General features: G+C 31.3%; 1 protein-coding gene and 1 long non-coding RNA gene across 4 annotated transcripts in view; both read left to right on the top strand.

Moving 5' to 3' along the window:
* LOC121120111 (lysosomal alpha-glucosidase) overlaps positions 1–505 on the top strand; it is a 33,672-nt gene extending 33,167 nt beyond the window's left edge. For all 3 annotated transcript variants that reach the window (XM_071889636.1, XM_040714946.2, XM_040714947.2), the window contains one exon: positions 62–505. The gene's annotated coding sequence lies outside the window, so the exon portion shown is untranslated. The remainder of the gene's footprint in view (positions 1–61) is intronic.
* Positions 506–1,589: 1,084 nt separating this feature from the next.
* On the top strand, positions 1,590–2,370 carry LOC139905856 (uncharacterized). The gene is made up of 3 exons (XR_011780950.1): positions 1,590–2,059; positions 2,112–2,161; positions 2,223–2,370. It is a non-coding gene; the product is annotated as an uncharacterized lncRNA (long non-coding RNA).
* Positions 2,371–15,487: the final 13,117 nt, after the last annotated feature.

Raw genomic sequence — 15,487 nt, 5'->3', positions numbered from 1 at the left:
AGCCAACTGATTCACCATAATTATACATATGTCAACATTTACAAGTATATTATTCCCTTAGCATGGACTGGATGTGAAACAAAAAAGAGCTGCATCAATTCAATTATAATGTATGGGTTAGAAGATCAAATGAAGTTCTTAAAACTTCCAAATGGAACAGAAATTACTGTCTATTCTGAAAATGCTAATGCTCAAGCTTATTTTAGCAAAAAAGATAAAAGATTACAAGTTAAAAATCTACGTATAGACTTTTGTGGTCAAACAGATGATCTAAAAATATTATGGACTTTTATTCATGCTGCATGAATATGGCATTTCTAAAAGTGATTTTGCTGATATTAAACAAATAAAGAAATTCATGTATTTATAAATACATAGATATGTACATGCATGTTAAAAGTTAGTTTTTTATCATAAAATGAAACATCATATATCTATAAAATATTGTTAAAAAAGACGATTGTTGGTTATTTAACCATGGAAAAAAATGCATTCTGCATGACAATTATGTTTTATTTAATTAGGAGATTTCAAAATACTATAACATAATAATTTTTTTATATAAAAATTGAAAAAATGGTTATATTTGACTCAAATTGATACTTTATAAACGAATACAATGTAAAAAATAGGCTTGATGCACTGTTTTTGAAATGGAGGGGGGGAGAGAAAATAAAGAGACACTAATTAAATAATAAACAAACTAAGAAATATGCTTTTAAATAATGTTCACTCATTTACAAACTGTTTTTTTTTAAATCACAAGGGGAGTGGCTTTTGTAGATCGTGAGGAGAATAAAAGTGTAATGTATCTTTGCAAAAAAAAAAACTAACAATAAAACGATTCAAAAGATAAATATACTAAGCATGGGCGCGTTTAGTCAAATAAAATACTTTTTTTAGATTAGAAAAGGAAAGCGCCTTTTGCATTTCCTTTTTTTTTCTTTTTAACTTGTACAGCAAGGAAAATTATTTATTTATATAAATCCGTGCACAAAAATATAAGTATATAAAAATAATCATATCGAAGGAAAATTGCGTTGAAATAAATAAAATAATTCAACATTATAATAGAAAATTTGTTTCCTCCGAAAGAACTAAAAAAACACTAAAACAAAACAATTCGGGGTTTAATGGATGAAAAAGAGAGTCATTTCACATAAGAATGATAAAACCAAAAAAAAAAAAAAAAAAAGCAAACAAACATACTGAAACAGCAACTTCACAGTCTGACTTAATTTTTGTTAATGTTTTTTGAAATGTCTGATTATAAAACCTAAAGTTTTGAAATGCCCTGCTGAGACTGATGGATAAAATTTCACTAAATTGACAGCACAGTCCCAATTTGTTACATACACCTGTGGAACCTTGATGGAAAACATGCCTTGCTGCTGCAGAGATCAATAATCCTCGAATATCCGATGGTTAAATCAGTTTGTCTTCCGTCAAACTCAGTGCCACATAGGCTTTTACACTACTGATGGTAACATTCAAGGGCTTTTCTTCTTCACTGTTATTTAACTGTGTACTGGTAATACCGAATAACAAAGAAGCTTTTAAGACATTCGACCGTTTTTCTTTCTTTCCACAAGTTTCCTGACAATCAATAGAACTGGAAAGTCATAAAAAACGTCAACTTTATTGTGAAACATTTTTCCACAGACTTTGTATGGCTTGAAGAAATCAATGATATCATTAGAGATCTGTAAATGTGAAGTAAATTTCCTCCCGTCATGGATTTACTTGAGTGAACAAAATATTTTCTTCTCCCAAGATACTGAGAGGCTTAACAACGATATAAACTTTTGATAGAGGTTTTCTGTTTCGGAAGACTCCACAGCCCAAATGAAATTTCAGGTACCATGGAACCAGGGGTAGAAATTTTTTCACTGTTCTCTGAAGAAAAAAAAATGAATCTTTCACTATTAAAATAGGAACCGAGTGTAATGTTGTGAAATGTAAGGTTGTTTTCAACCAAGGAACCCTCTCTGGCTCCTCAGGTCCCGAAAGGTTTTTGAAATAATGTATTCTATGTTGATTCTGTTGGATGATGTCAAAGGTACTGTTAGTGTCAAATCTTGGAGTCTTAGACCAAACAGTTCTTTTTACAGCTGTCCATTAACTAGATATTTCACTGATGGAATCATTGGAGATATCAGAAGCAAGCATGAGAATGTCATAGATTGACAATTTTGTTACAAATATTCTCCATTACAATTTAGGTATTCCACTAACATCAATAAATAACTTCCCATATATCTTTGGAACAATCTCGGCCAGTCAAGATAATCCTAATTCTTGTACAACATCTTCCTCTAAAAGAATACTATAGTTCGCCGCTTACTTAAGTGCAATATGGAATATAAATAATTTTATAACCTTATAAAAGTTCCCAATTGCATTAAATTGGATTTCCATCTATACATTTTCCCTCACAGGTCATATTTCTATTTGGATATGCTATCAACACCCTTATGATCCTCTCTTTATATTCTGTTCAAGGGATCTCGTCTCTATGTTTCTCATTCGATAGATCTTATCTTCTGTTAAGGAAGGATCGTTCATTGTTTAGATGCCCCTTCCCTTTCAAGGTCTGTGATAGTTACTTCTGACCTCGTGAATCAATGCCTTTATACTCAAAAATACATAAATTCCTCCAAATCTTCTTCGAAATAATCGTATACAGCTATAAGAACTAATGAGTTCCATAAAAAGACTGAATAATCTACTGAAAGACCAAGTGAGGAACAGAAATAATTATCATCCTCCATCCAATGTTACTTCATTAAATTCTGAACCCTTTTCTTCTTCCCTTCCTCTCACAATTTTTTTTTCATTGATAAGAGTCCTTCAGTTTCCTTGATGTATATAACGCAAATATAACTTATCTTAATAAAAATTATATATATAAGGTTGAGTTTTTGATGTATAATCCATATGGATAATTGTATAAGCTGGACCGTTGATTTCTTTATTACTTGTGTGCCTCTTTTGTCATTGGAAAACAAGTGGAAGATAATTACACACTCTTAAAGAAAATGTATCTCTCTTTTCTCGATAGTTTTGTCTGTATTGCCGATGCATATTCTATTCTACTAATAATTATAGTTATCACGGGTATCCTGTGCAAGTTTGACCGTCCGTAATACTTTCTCTTTCTATCTCAAAGTTAGAGACAGCGACAGAGGATAGTTGAAATTCAATTCTTGGCACCTTTAAATAAAAAGGAAATAACTACAGTACGTCAAGCGTACCGACGCGAAGTTAAAAGAAGAAAATATTTACTCAGGTAGAGGAAAAGGATCTCAACTTTTTTGTGAAATTTGAATACTTAGAACTTTGAAGGCTCAAAAAAGTAAATGGAAGGTCTCATTTTGTGGAAGGGCATACTTAAAAAAAGAAAAAGGTATTATAAAATAAATTTAAAAAATTAATCTAGAGCAGTCCGAATTTCCAATTCGTTTTATTAGCAATCCTTCCAAAAGAAAATGTTTGATCCAAAGGTATGGAACGATTTCAATTTGGGAATAATATTTCAGATTTATTTCTTCTTCTTCTTGAATTAAAGAATGGGTATCATTGTGAAGAATATTAATGCCGTCAAATCCACTGAGTTAGGACTCAGGAAACAGGAAAAATAGTGGAGCATAAATGAACTTATAAAAATAAATGAAAAATATGAAAGAACTTCATGGATATTAGCTCCTAATTAACTTATTATTATGGAACAAATAATCAATTTTAATAAGGAGAATGATTATAGACTGAAAACTGAGGGTAAAAATACTTCAATTAGGCCTTGAATTCCCTCTTATCCGAGTTCATCGATATCCAAGAAGGAAAACGCCAGTACGAATTTACAATACACAACTGCCGTACAAAGTATTCCTGAAAGTAATTCTATTGTCATGATTCATGGTAGATATAAGAAAAAAGTCGTAATTCCCTACATAATTAAAAATGATCTCCTCCAGCCTCATCCCTAAGTCAATGGATGGACTCCAAGACTCCTCCAAATCATTCATAAGGGCCAAATTCACAACTTGTTCCACACAATGAGACCTTCCATATACTTGAAATACCCTCCGAAGTGCTAATTCACCTAATAATTCGAAAAAGTCGAAATCCTTCTCCTCTTCATCTGTTAATATATTATTTGCTTCACTTTGCGTCCCTCGAAGTCGAGATTTTTTTCCTGTTTTAGAGTCAATATATTATTCTCTTCACTTCGTGTCCCTACACTTGACATATTCTCTGTTGCTAGCTTTAATTTCGCGATAGAAAGAGAAAGTATTTCTTGCGGGCAAACTTGTACAGGATACCCTTTATTTATGCATAAAAATGTATCATTTCATTTTGTATTGTATAATGCTCTAATAATTTGTTTTATTTTATATACATCGTATGTCGTTTTAAATTTGTCGGATTCTCTTCTTATAACTTCTATTAAAATTTATAATTAGTATAATAGTTTTTTTGTTTTGTTTATTAATTTACCCGTACTTATTTAACTTACTATTATAAATAAATGCTATAATACTTTATTAAATTATCTCAATAATGTTTACTATTTCAATGTAACGATAAAAACGTCATACTTCGTGATTAAATAATAATAATTAATATCACTCTATAATACTGTTCTTCGTAAAAATTCAAATAATATAAAAACTAATTGTATTTGAAATATTGAAATTCCCTACTGATCATGAATATATCTCTTCAATATTGCAATCTTGGAATCTCTTTGCAAGGAAGGAGTAGAATCTGCTCTCTTGAGATGAATTATGATATTAAAAAAATCTGTCTTCAATTTTCTCTATCTGGCTCCGGTCCTATGTCTTGGGGATCATATCTGAAGAGTTTCCGTATTTTCGTATCATCAAAATGTAGGAACTGGTTTTTTAGGTTAAGTTGTATCTGGATTTACGAATAACGAAGAACAACTGCCTGAATGGTCCTAGCTTAAAATAGTGTACAAGGTGTTTGTCTAACATCAATTTCTTCGGGTTGACATTTAGGTATGCATGGATTCGAAAATGTAGATGTGCAATTTATTTAAGATATTTATTAGGTTTTTTAGTATATTTGAAGTATGATAGGATGAAAACTGACTTTATTTCTATTAATAATTAGTATATTTATTTATGTGTAAAATGTCTCATTACATTTTGTATATATATATATATATATGTTGTGTCTTGACGAGATTTGAGGAGACACAAACTATTTAAAGGTGGAGAAATCCAGGACGACTGAGAGAAGTGAGGAGAAGGAAAGGGATGGAGGAATAATACACATTTTATTTAAAGGAACATGTGTATTATTATTAATACAAAAACCTACTCTGCTACATACATAAAATACACGACTATTTATACTTAAAACGAAGTAAAAGATTGTACTTTACATATATATAAGAAAATAAGAGAAGAGAACAAGGGGGAAGAAAATACTAATACATTACAATATATAATTCACATTTGTCGTAACTAATTTGCTGAATCCATTCCTAACATTTAATATTAATAACTTATTTGTCGTATAATTTTTTTAATTAATTTGTTTGATTTTCTATGTATAACTTCTTTAAAATTTTCTAAAATTAATATTTTGTAATAGTTAATCGTTTTTTCAGATGTTCCTTTATTTTACCTATACTTTATTATCTTAATATTAAAAGTTTACGTTGTAATACTTTAACATATCTATTTACATGTAATTAACTGCTACAGCTAAAGTACTAGCCGTTAGTCTTTGATTACTCATAATATAACATATCATATTAGCAACTTTAGGAGAAGAAATTTAAAAGATCTCAATGTTAATAGATCTATAATATAGATATATGAAGAACAAAAATTGAAAAGTTTCACGTAGTAAATCAAGTATTCCTGAATTTACAATTTTAACTTCTTTTTATACTATCTTTTCTAGTGTTACTTGAAATATAGAAGTTTATCATTTCTATAGCAGAATTATGTGATATTCTTTCCTCCAAAACCATGACTTTAATCAATAGTACCATATTTCTCACTCCCGCATTTTACTCGCACATGCTCGATGCCCGTCTTACTAATAGCAAACTTTAAATCTATACAAACTTAAGGTAGCATCACAGGAATATATTTGCAAGTTTGGAAGAGGGGGCAAATTATAAATAATAGTAACATCATAGTAACGCGAACTGACAATTTCAAAATTGCATTGATAGGCATGAGAAACGAATGATTAATTATTTTCAACTGAAATAACTATTTAATATATGCTTTATATCCAATTTATTTGATTAGTACTTGTGATAGATTTAGTCATCAAATCGACTTTTTTATATTTTTATTTCTAAACTTATAATCGAATTATGATTCACATCATAAATTGTTATCGCCCGGTTATGTAGCATAAATCTTTTATCTTCTTAGTTTTTGGATAATTAAAAAAAGAACCTTTCAGATGTTCTATCAGATGATGTCAATGGTATTGTTTGAGTTAAATTTAGCTAGTCTACTCCAAAGGATTCTTTGAACCAAGGCCCATTTCTTGAAATTTTATTAACTTCTTCATTTTGGAAAATGAAAAAGAATGATTAAAAATATTCAGGTAAGCTTGTCGGGGCCTTATCATATGATAACTATTTTTTAAGCCAGGGTTTCCTAAAGTTCACTATGCCCCGCTCCCCTTTAAAATTATCAATTTTAAACTTAGGCCCCCATATACGAGTTTTGGGGGGCCCCTGCTGGAACTTGGGGGCATTTCGCACTCTGTGTATAAAGTAGCTAAGTCCCTGTTTTTATCTACATAATATCATTTCCTGGCCCGACTTTTCTAGCGACGCACCTAATAAACTGAGCCTGTATAAAAAAAGAACTGAGACCAAAGATCGGGAATGATAATGCTGAATCTGAACCAACCACAACTTTCCTTATAGCTCTATTGAATTTTTAATATTTGTAAGTTCATTTGGTTTTAGCTTACCTGTTATTAAATAATTTTTAATTTATTACAGAGCAAAAAACGTTACGATTATTAGATTACAAATTATTTATGACCAAAATTCGAGGTACCCTATAATAAATTAAGTTGTTAAGATGCCAAAAGTTCCAAAAAATATTTTGTATCCATTTTCCAGACGCAAAACATAATGAAAAAATGACTATGAACTTAGAAATAGTTACATTCACGATATATAGTTTCTGCATGTCACTAAACAAGTTGAAAATATTAAGAGTCAAGTCTCAGATAAAGTAAGATGTATTCTTTATATAAGATACAATTATTTGTGGTTGCAATATTGACTCCCACGTGTCAAGCCCTGGAAAAGTGTTGGAAATATTCAGAGAAATATCTGGTTTAAGGTGAATGCATCTAAATCTCATATGCTTACAAATATAACAACGATTCCTCAAAATCAATGCTCCTTCAATTTATTGTTAATAAACTATAAAACTAATAAAACCTCACATTTTCTTTCATGATTTTCCAAAGTGTTAATGGTCTGAGTATCTAGATAAGTCAAAATCCCGCTCCTCCTAATCTAATAATATATTCATCGCTTTGCGAAGTTATTGCAATATAATTAAGAGGTTACGATAGTAGAATTTCCAAAATCCACTGTTACTTCTATTTCGATATAGAAAGACAAACTTATAAAATGTATGTCAGTAATCAGTAATTTTATGATTAATTTTAGTATTTCATTGAACGACCCTTTAAATTATAGACCAAAATATTCACAAAAAGGCATATACCTCAGACATACCAACTTGAACAAAAAAATCATTATGTTCTAAAAAAAAATGCCCTAAGTACATATTACGTCATAAAGATGAAATACCCTTCAAAAAACTATCAAAATGAGGTGATATGAGTTTAATTAACTCCTTTTTTTTAAATTAAATAACAAACCTTACTTTAATTTCATTCTTCAGCTAATAAAACAATGATATTATGATGAACTCCTCTTGTATTTAACACATCTTCCACTGTCACTAACCCCAAATTATTTTTAATTTTTTCAAGTAGATATATGGTAATCAGCTCATTTCCTTCAATTGGCATTAAGCCTATAGTTAGACAGTATGCTCTTCGGGATTCAATCGGAATGCTATTCAATTCTTTCATCAGCGACTACTGTAAACGATCTGGATACTTTTTACCTTCAGCTACTAGTATTGCCCTCTTCCACAAGAACCCTACGTGTGGGGCCCTCCTCCTCCAAGATAATAAAAGGAGAGGCCACTGTAATTTTAAGTCAAGCATTCCCAAGCCTCCATATTGCTTGGTAGTGAACAAACTACTCGTCCGAACCGTTTTTGTGAGCCGAACGAAATCAATTTCTTTCTTCCTCTAAGTATGGCACAATTTCTCATCATATTGTCTACATCTCAGGATGTGGTGTACTCTAGGATTTATCACTTGATTCCAAAATTGTATACTCTCAACAAGGGTGAGTCTATATTTTAAAATTTCATGAATAGATTCGCTAATAATGCTATATATCTTCTTTGGGTTTTTTACATTATCGTTTTTAATGGAGATAGTATTTCCCAGGATTGTTGCTTTTTAAATGAATAAGATTTCGTCGTTTATTTTCGGTTTTTATATTTTATATACTGGCAGGTCATATTTTTAACACCATTGCATATTACCATAACAATATCCAAAAGAAATTGCATCGTAAATTTTAGTTCTTTGAAGAGTTGCACTGCGATTCTTCTTATGTAAAAAGAGGAATATTTTTTACCCATCAATCTATTTCACAATAATTACAATTACAGATTGTCTTAAATATAAACAACAATCAGTGAGTAAAAAATAATACACAAAAAACCGAGACGCGCACATTTCTTTGATCCTAATTGTAAACTGACCTTAATACACAACCCGACTTTTGTGCTATATGTCAACTCGCTCATTATTAGAATCCATGGAATGATTTGTAAAAAAATATGAGTAATCTGAAAAGTAATTATTAGCATGAAATGATAAGATATTCCTTTAATAATGTTGTCATTGTTAAAATATTAGAACTAGTATAGATTTTCCAGGAGTTGCCCGGTATAATAAGAAATTAAAATCATTTAAGAATTATTCTGCTTAATATAAATATTGTTATTATAATTATTCTCGCTGCATGTTGGTTTTGTTATTATCATTGCATCCTTTTTTATAAGGTGATAGAGTAGGTATGGCCATACAAATCTTGTAACCTTATTCTACTTGGAACTTTGAAACCCACTTTTTAGTTCAAAATATATTCCTGTCGGTCAGTTTAAATGGATCAATAACATATAACAAACCAATAATATCTAAACAAGGTAAATATTCATTGAACAAACGCATCTTTGGTAGATGTACACGTCTAAGGGTATATAAAGGTAAAAAATATATATACTATTGATATCATTGTGATAGCTACTCTTCTCCCGATATCATTTATATATATATCTTATAATTTATAAACATATTTTAGTAAAAGATGTATATGCTATCCGTGTACACGCAAATAGATGTGGTAACACATCTTACGAAATTATATTTAAAAGAAAAGGTTGCGTTATAATTTTTTTTAAACAAAGTTTCGTATTGTTTAGAAAAATGTCCTTGAAGATTGTCTTGATAGGTAATTAATTATTAGTGTCTATTTTTCTCGAAGCTAGAAAATGAATAATTACTAATTCTAGTTTCCATTTTTTTAAATCAATGTATACCTTAAACTATTTTGAACTTATGCAAAGATAATATCTCTTAAAATTTAAAGTTTTTGTTTTATATTTTATATGTGTAATAGGCGTTTGTTTGTAAAAAAAAATTATCTCGAGAATTCATTAATTCGTTTAGACGTGATTTCCGGACAAACAAACACACACATATTCACAGTTAATATATAAGTGGATTAATCGGTCAAATACAATAAAGTATCGTGTTTTTTATCCAAAATGTGTATTTTTGAAACAAAAGAATACAAATATGTAATTTGTAAGACATTTGACGAAAAATGAACTAACATTCAAATTACACTCAAAAGTGCATTGAAGTGGATTTCAATCTTACCACAAAAGGAAATATTATATTGAATCCTTTGAAAATAACAAATCGATAGTTAGGTATATATTGACCCTTTAATGCATAAAATTAAAATGGGGTCCTAAAATGAAAATATTTATCTTATTATACTCATCAACTGTGCCAAGTTTCATTGAAAAATGTTCATTAGCACTAGCACGAACACTCTATGTTAAATATAGCCGATGAAAAATTAAAAAGATTATATTTATAATTAGCTTATTTATGTTAAAATTTTAAACTGAAACAATCTACTATATAAAATACAAATAATATATAATAATTAAAAATAAAAATAAAAACGAATAAAATTTTTTTTTGAACATTTAAGAGTTATATTCATAAATTGTTTTATAAAATACATTTTTATGTACAGGTTAATATGTTGGAACGAGTACAGATAATTATATCGTCTTAAAAACTTATCCCGTATACGATTTAAACAAAGCTATGATACGATGCTAAAATATTTGTTTATTCACTATTGCAGTACTTACTAGGAGTAAATTCAAAATAAATTAAGGTATTCATTGATTTAAAATATCGATATAAAATATATAATATAAAAAAATGGAAACTACAATTAGTAATTATTCATTTTCAAGCTTCTAGAAAAATGGACACTAATAATTAATTGGCTATCTAGACAATCTTCAAGGGCATTTTTCTAAACAATACGAAACTTTATTAAAAAAATTATAACGCAACCTTTTGAAAAATAAAATGTCTTTCGATGTGTTACCACAACCATTTTGCATGTACACGTATAGCAAAGACGTCTTTTACTGAAATATATTTATAAATTATAAACATCAATATACATATATAAATGATATCGGGAGAAGCATAGCTATCACAATGATATCAATAGTATATATATTTTTTACCTTTATATACGCTTAGACGTGTACATATACCAAAGATGCGTTTGTTCAATGAATATTTACCTTGTTTAGACATTATTGGTTTGTTATATGTTATTTATCCATTTAAACTGACTGACAAGAATATCTTTTAAACTAAAAAAGTTGTTTTTTATTATATTTTATGGTTTTAAAAAGCGGATGCCACTCTAAATGGAATAGGGAATCGAAAAACTTCCTTAGCAATAAACAAAATTATGATGGATTAAATCCTTATTGACTGCACTGCTGCACTCGAAAAGGGTAACTTACAAATCTTCTCTACTAATACACAAAATAATAAGAAAGTCACCTCCAGGCTCGACCTATGCCTTAATAGATACAGTCGAAGGTATAAACCAGTGGACTTTCAAGTAATGCCTAATTCAATATCAGATCATCTAACCATACGGACCACATTTGAAATTAATTAGAAAACACAAACGTAAGCGATTGAGACTCAACAGTTTTATCTTAAGTAATTCAGACTCTCAATGAAAAATGTTCAATTAAATTAGAGATACCAAAATTCGCCTCAGACAAGGTTCTTCTATATTGAATTAAATAGAAATGATGGCAAACGCAAGGAACAAGAATGTAATTGACTACTCTATTAGAGAAGCAATCAAAAGAAAATTAGTAATACTAGACATAAACCAAATGGGCCAAACCATCGAAACTAAAACAGAAATCTGTCTTGTTATACATTAAAAATTTCGAGACACCTGTTCGGAAGTAAAATTTAGAAAAATAGAACTATCAAGAAAAGGCTCAATTTCAAGTAGAAGCGTGAAAGAAAAATATTTTATGGATCCGGACAATGGAATGTAAGACTAATAATAATAAACTGGAGAAGAACCTTCAGTAATCAACAATATACTTGTTGATAATTTCAAAAAGCTCTATCGTTGCAGAGAAAGAGCTTTTAATTCAGTTGCTTGCACAAAATGTACCCTTATCAATGCAAATATCGCCGATTACATGAAAGTTCAAATCCCGACTGTTATTCCCAAATCAGTGTCTCCCATAGATAGACATATCTTTCGAGAGGAAAAAATACTATTTGCTATCCAAAACTGTGGCAAAAAAGGAAAATCTCCAGGAACTTCTGGAATTACCTTTGAATTATACAAAATCTTTGCTCACGAACTTGCACCTATTTTAAAAGTCATTCAAATTTATTATTATTGAAGGTGTTTCCAACGTATATCAACGATGGATTACTCATAACCATTGTAATAAAGAATAAGGATACAATATTTGTTAGTAATCTTAGCCCAATAATCCTTCGAAATACACTGTACAACTAAAAGAAACATTGCTTGACATATTACATGCCTCTCAACGGAGGTTCGTTACAGGAAAAAGAATTGAAAATATTTATGCTAATCTTCAAACGGCCTTTGAAAATGAAGCGAATACTACTATTGTAGCACTTGATTTTTAAAAGGCATTTGATACCATTTCTTATCACCAGGTTATAGAAACTTTGAAAGCAAAAGGTTTTGGATATATTATGGTACGGGCAATAGAGACTATGCCGGTCAAATATGGAACAAAGTATGGCAATGTTACGGCAACTAGGTCTTTTAACGTTGCCCAAGAATGTAACCAGGGAGACCCTTAATAGTAATTCTGTTTGTTATTGTAGTAAATACCTTTTTTAAGCCTATAAGCAGGAACACATTTATACATAAGACCAGAGTGCATTATGGCGCATAAGCTTATGATACTAAAGCCATCATTAATGCTGGAAGACTCCTCATCATTGCTGCAATAATAGAAATGTTTTTTACCTTGTCTGGGTTTGAAAACTTTCGGGTCTGTAATCAAGACAAAGATACTCTCGAAAAATGATGCTATCTTGGAAACTTTTTGTCATTCGGTGAAACCTGACATCAGCGTTTTATGGATAACAAGGGTTATTCAATCAACAAAGCAACTATTTTAAAAAAGATTGACTTCCACACTAAAAGTTTAAAACATCTAGGGTTTCATCGATGGTATCGTATAGACGAGGGGAATACATATATGTATAATGTCCAAAGTAATTCATATTATTAGAGTAACAGGTTTTGAAGAAATGGTATACCAAAAAGTCGATGGTTACACCTAATTTTTTTTAGATCTTGAGTCAAAGAGAAATATTTTTGCAAATGAGTATATACCCCAAAGGCATTAGGAGGATTGGGTATTTTAGATTATAGAGGTTTTGGAGGGTACTTCAGGTAGAATTTTGAATTGTCTAAAAGAATAAGATTTGTGAACTTTTTAGTACCTCTCAAGATCTTACAGCAGGACCATGCTAATGATGGTGTACAACCAATTATGCAGCATCTTATCAGTCGCAAATTTTTGATTTTTCTTTGTGATGTTCAATGCGTGACCGGTATTTTTTCTGCTAACATGTTTCGCCTTCTACACTTTTTCTGCTTACATTTTTTCCTCAAGGAGATTTAATCCCATCACATCTTCGTCGCCTTTTTATGTTTTTCTATTATCGGTTCGAACTTTACTATATAGCTACGATAGAAGAAAAATGATGTAGAATATAGGGTACGGTAACTTTGTATAAAGCATATTTGTATAGAAAAATTTCGTATAAAATATTTTCGTATAAGGACATTTTTTATAACAACAATATCATATAAAAACATTTCGTCTAAATTTATGAGGAACGTACATAGACTTTATGACTTGTCATTTTGTACTACGAATGTGGGAGTATTTTGGGTACCCCCGATATTTAAGAAACTTCTAAGAGCATCTCACAACCCCCTCCGCCCAATAGTACCGCGAATATTGAGTTTGTTTTCGGGTACCACCCGGTCCCAATACGGGATACAACCCCCAACTGATACTTAAACAAATTATTCATACCCACTTACAAACCCCCAATTGTACCCCAAATGTTTGTGGGTGTTTTTGGGTACTACCAGGTCCCCAAACGGGATGCAACCATGCGCCAGTACTTGTAGAAACTACTCAAAACCCATCACAGCTCCTCCAATTTCTCCCAAAATGTTGGGGGTGTTTTCGGGTACCGCCAGGTCCCAAAACGGGATGCAATCCTGAACCAATACTTGTAGAAACTAGCTCCTTACAGCCTCCCAACTGTACCCCGAATGTTGGGTATGTTTTGTGGTACCACCAGGTCCCAAAACAGTATGCAACCCACTCCCGATACTTGAATTAACTACTAAGACCTCCTTACAACTCCCCAATTGTCCACGGAATGGTGGGTGTATTTTCGGCTATCGCTGGGTTCCAAAACAGGATGCCACCCAATGCCAATCTTGAAGAAAATATTAACAGCCCCTCACAATCCCTCCAATTATATAGGGAAGGTTTGGAGTGTTTTCGAGTACCGCTGGATCCCAAAACAGGATGTTCCCCCCGTCCAATATTACCCCAAATATTGGGGCCAAAGGGGCCAAAACTACACAATAATTAATATCGTATTAGAGTAATAGGCTAACTGCAAATTTTTTATTTATTAAGTAGATTTTACCTGTAACTTGTTTATACATTTTAGTAATTTTGGCTATGAATGTCCTTTTTAGTTTTAATCCTTTAAAGAATAAATATATTAATGTATGATTGTACCCCCAACCTAAAGGTATTCTTATTGCCTTTGCTCCGGTCCGTTACTTCCGTCTGTGGGTAGTGTTGGCAATACACTACAAGTGGCGACGAAGATGGTAAAATTACTACCAAGGCTGACGCTTGCAGAGCTGAGATAAAAATGTTCCAGATTGGAACTTGGAAGTGAGGACGAGTTGAGGGGTAAGAAGAAAATGGAACTCGTGGCATTGGTGAGAGAGTTTATCGAGGGTTGTGGCTGTGATCCCAAATCCTTCGATCCCAATGATGGGGCTCAAGCCTCTGAAGATGGTGCCTCAGGCACGACGGGACATCTGGAGATACGGCAGCCCTCCCCATTCGTGATGAATTGTGCACGAAGGGGCCATATATGGTCGTCAATGGCAAGGCGGTATCAAGTCCGGGGGTTCTCTCTTTGTTTGGACACAGATGGATCGTAACACCAGACTGTTGTGGCTCGTTGTCATAGCCCGTTCTACACACTGGAGCACAACACTTTGTGGGCATGATTGGAATTATAAAACACAATAAAGACGGCGTCCACAAAATAACTAATAATTATTAGTTATTACTTATTACTTATTATCTTACAAAACGCGTTGCATTGTTTTTATTCAATGGACCCATGTTGCACGCGTATTTGAATTCATGTTTGCGTGTGCCTCGTCCTGCTTACAGGAGTCCTTGATAAAAACCCTTGTAACTAATAGCAGCCTATTATATGATTTGGAAGAAGAAAATAAATTACCTCTATAAAGAATAGCTGTAGAATACCTTTTACATTTAAAAAAGCATTAGTGGAAAGAAAATATTATAGTTATATTTACAGCAATGATATGTGTAAATGCTTACTTCACAGGAATAGGTTGACACCACGACAACCTAACCCATTTATGCCCAGAAATTTTCTTGGTCTT

Source organism: Lepeophtheirus salmonis, chromosome 6, assembly GCF_016086655.4.
Source record: "Lepeophtheirus salmonis chromosome 6, UVic_Lsal_1.4, whole genome shotgun sequence".
NCBI lineage: Eukaryota > Metazoa > Arthropoda > Copepoda > Siphonostomatoida > Caligidae > Lepeophtheirus > Lepeophtheirus salmonis.
This window is presented reverse-complemented; position numbering and strand designations above follow the sequence as displayed.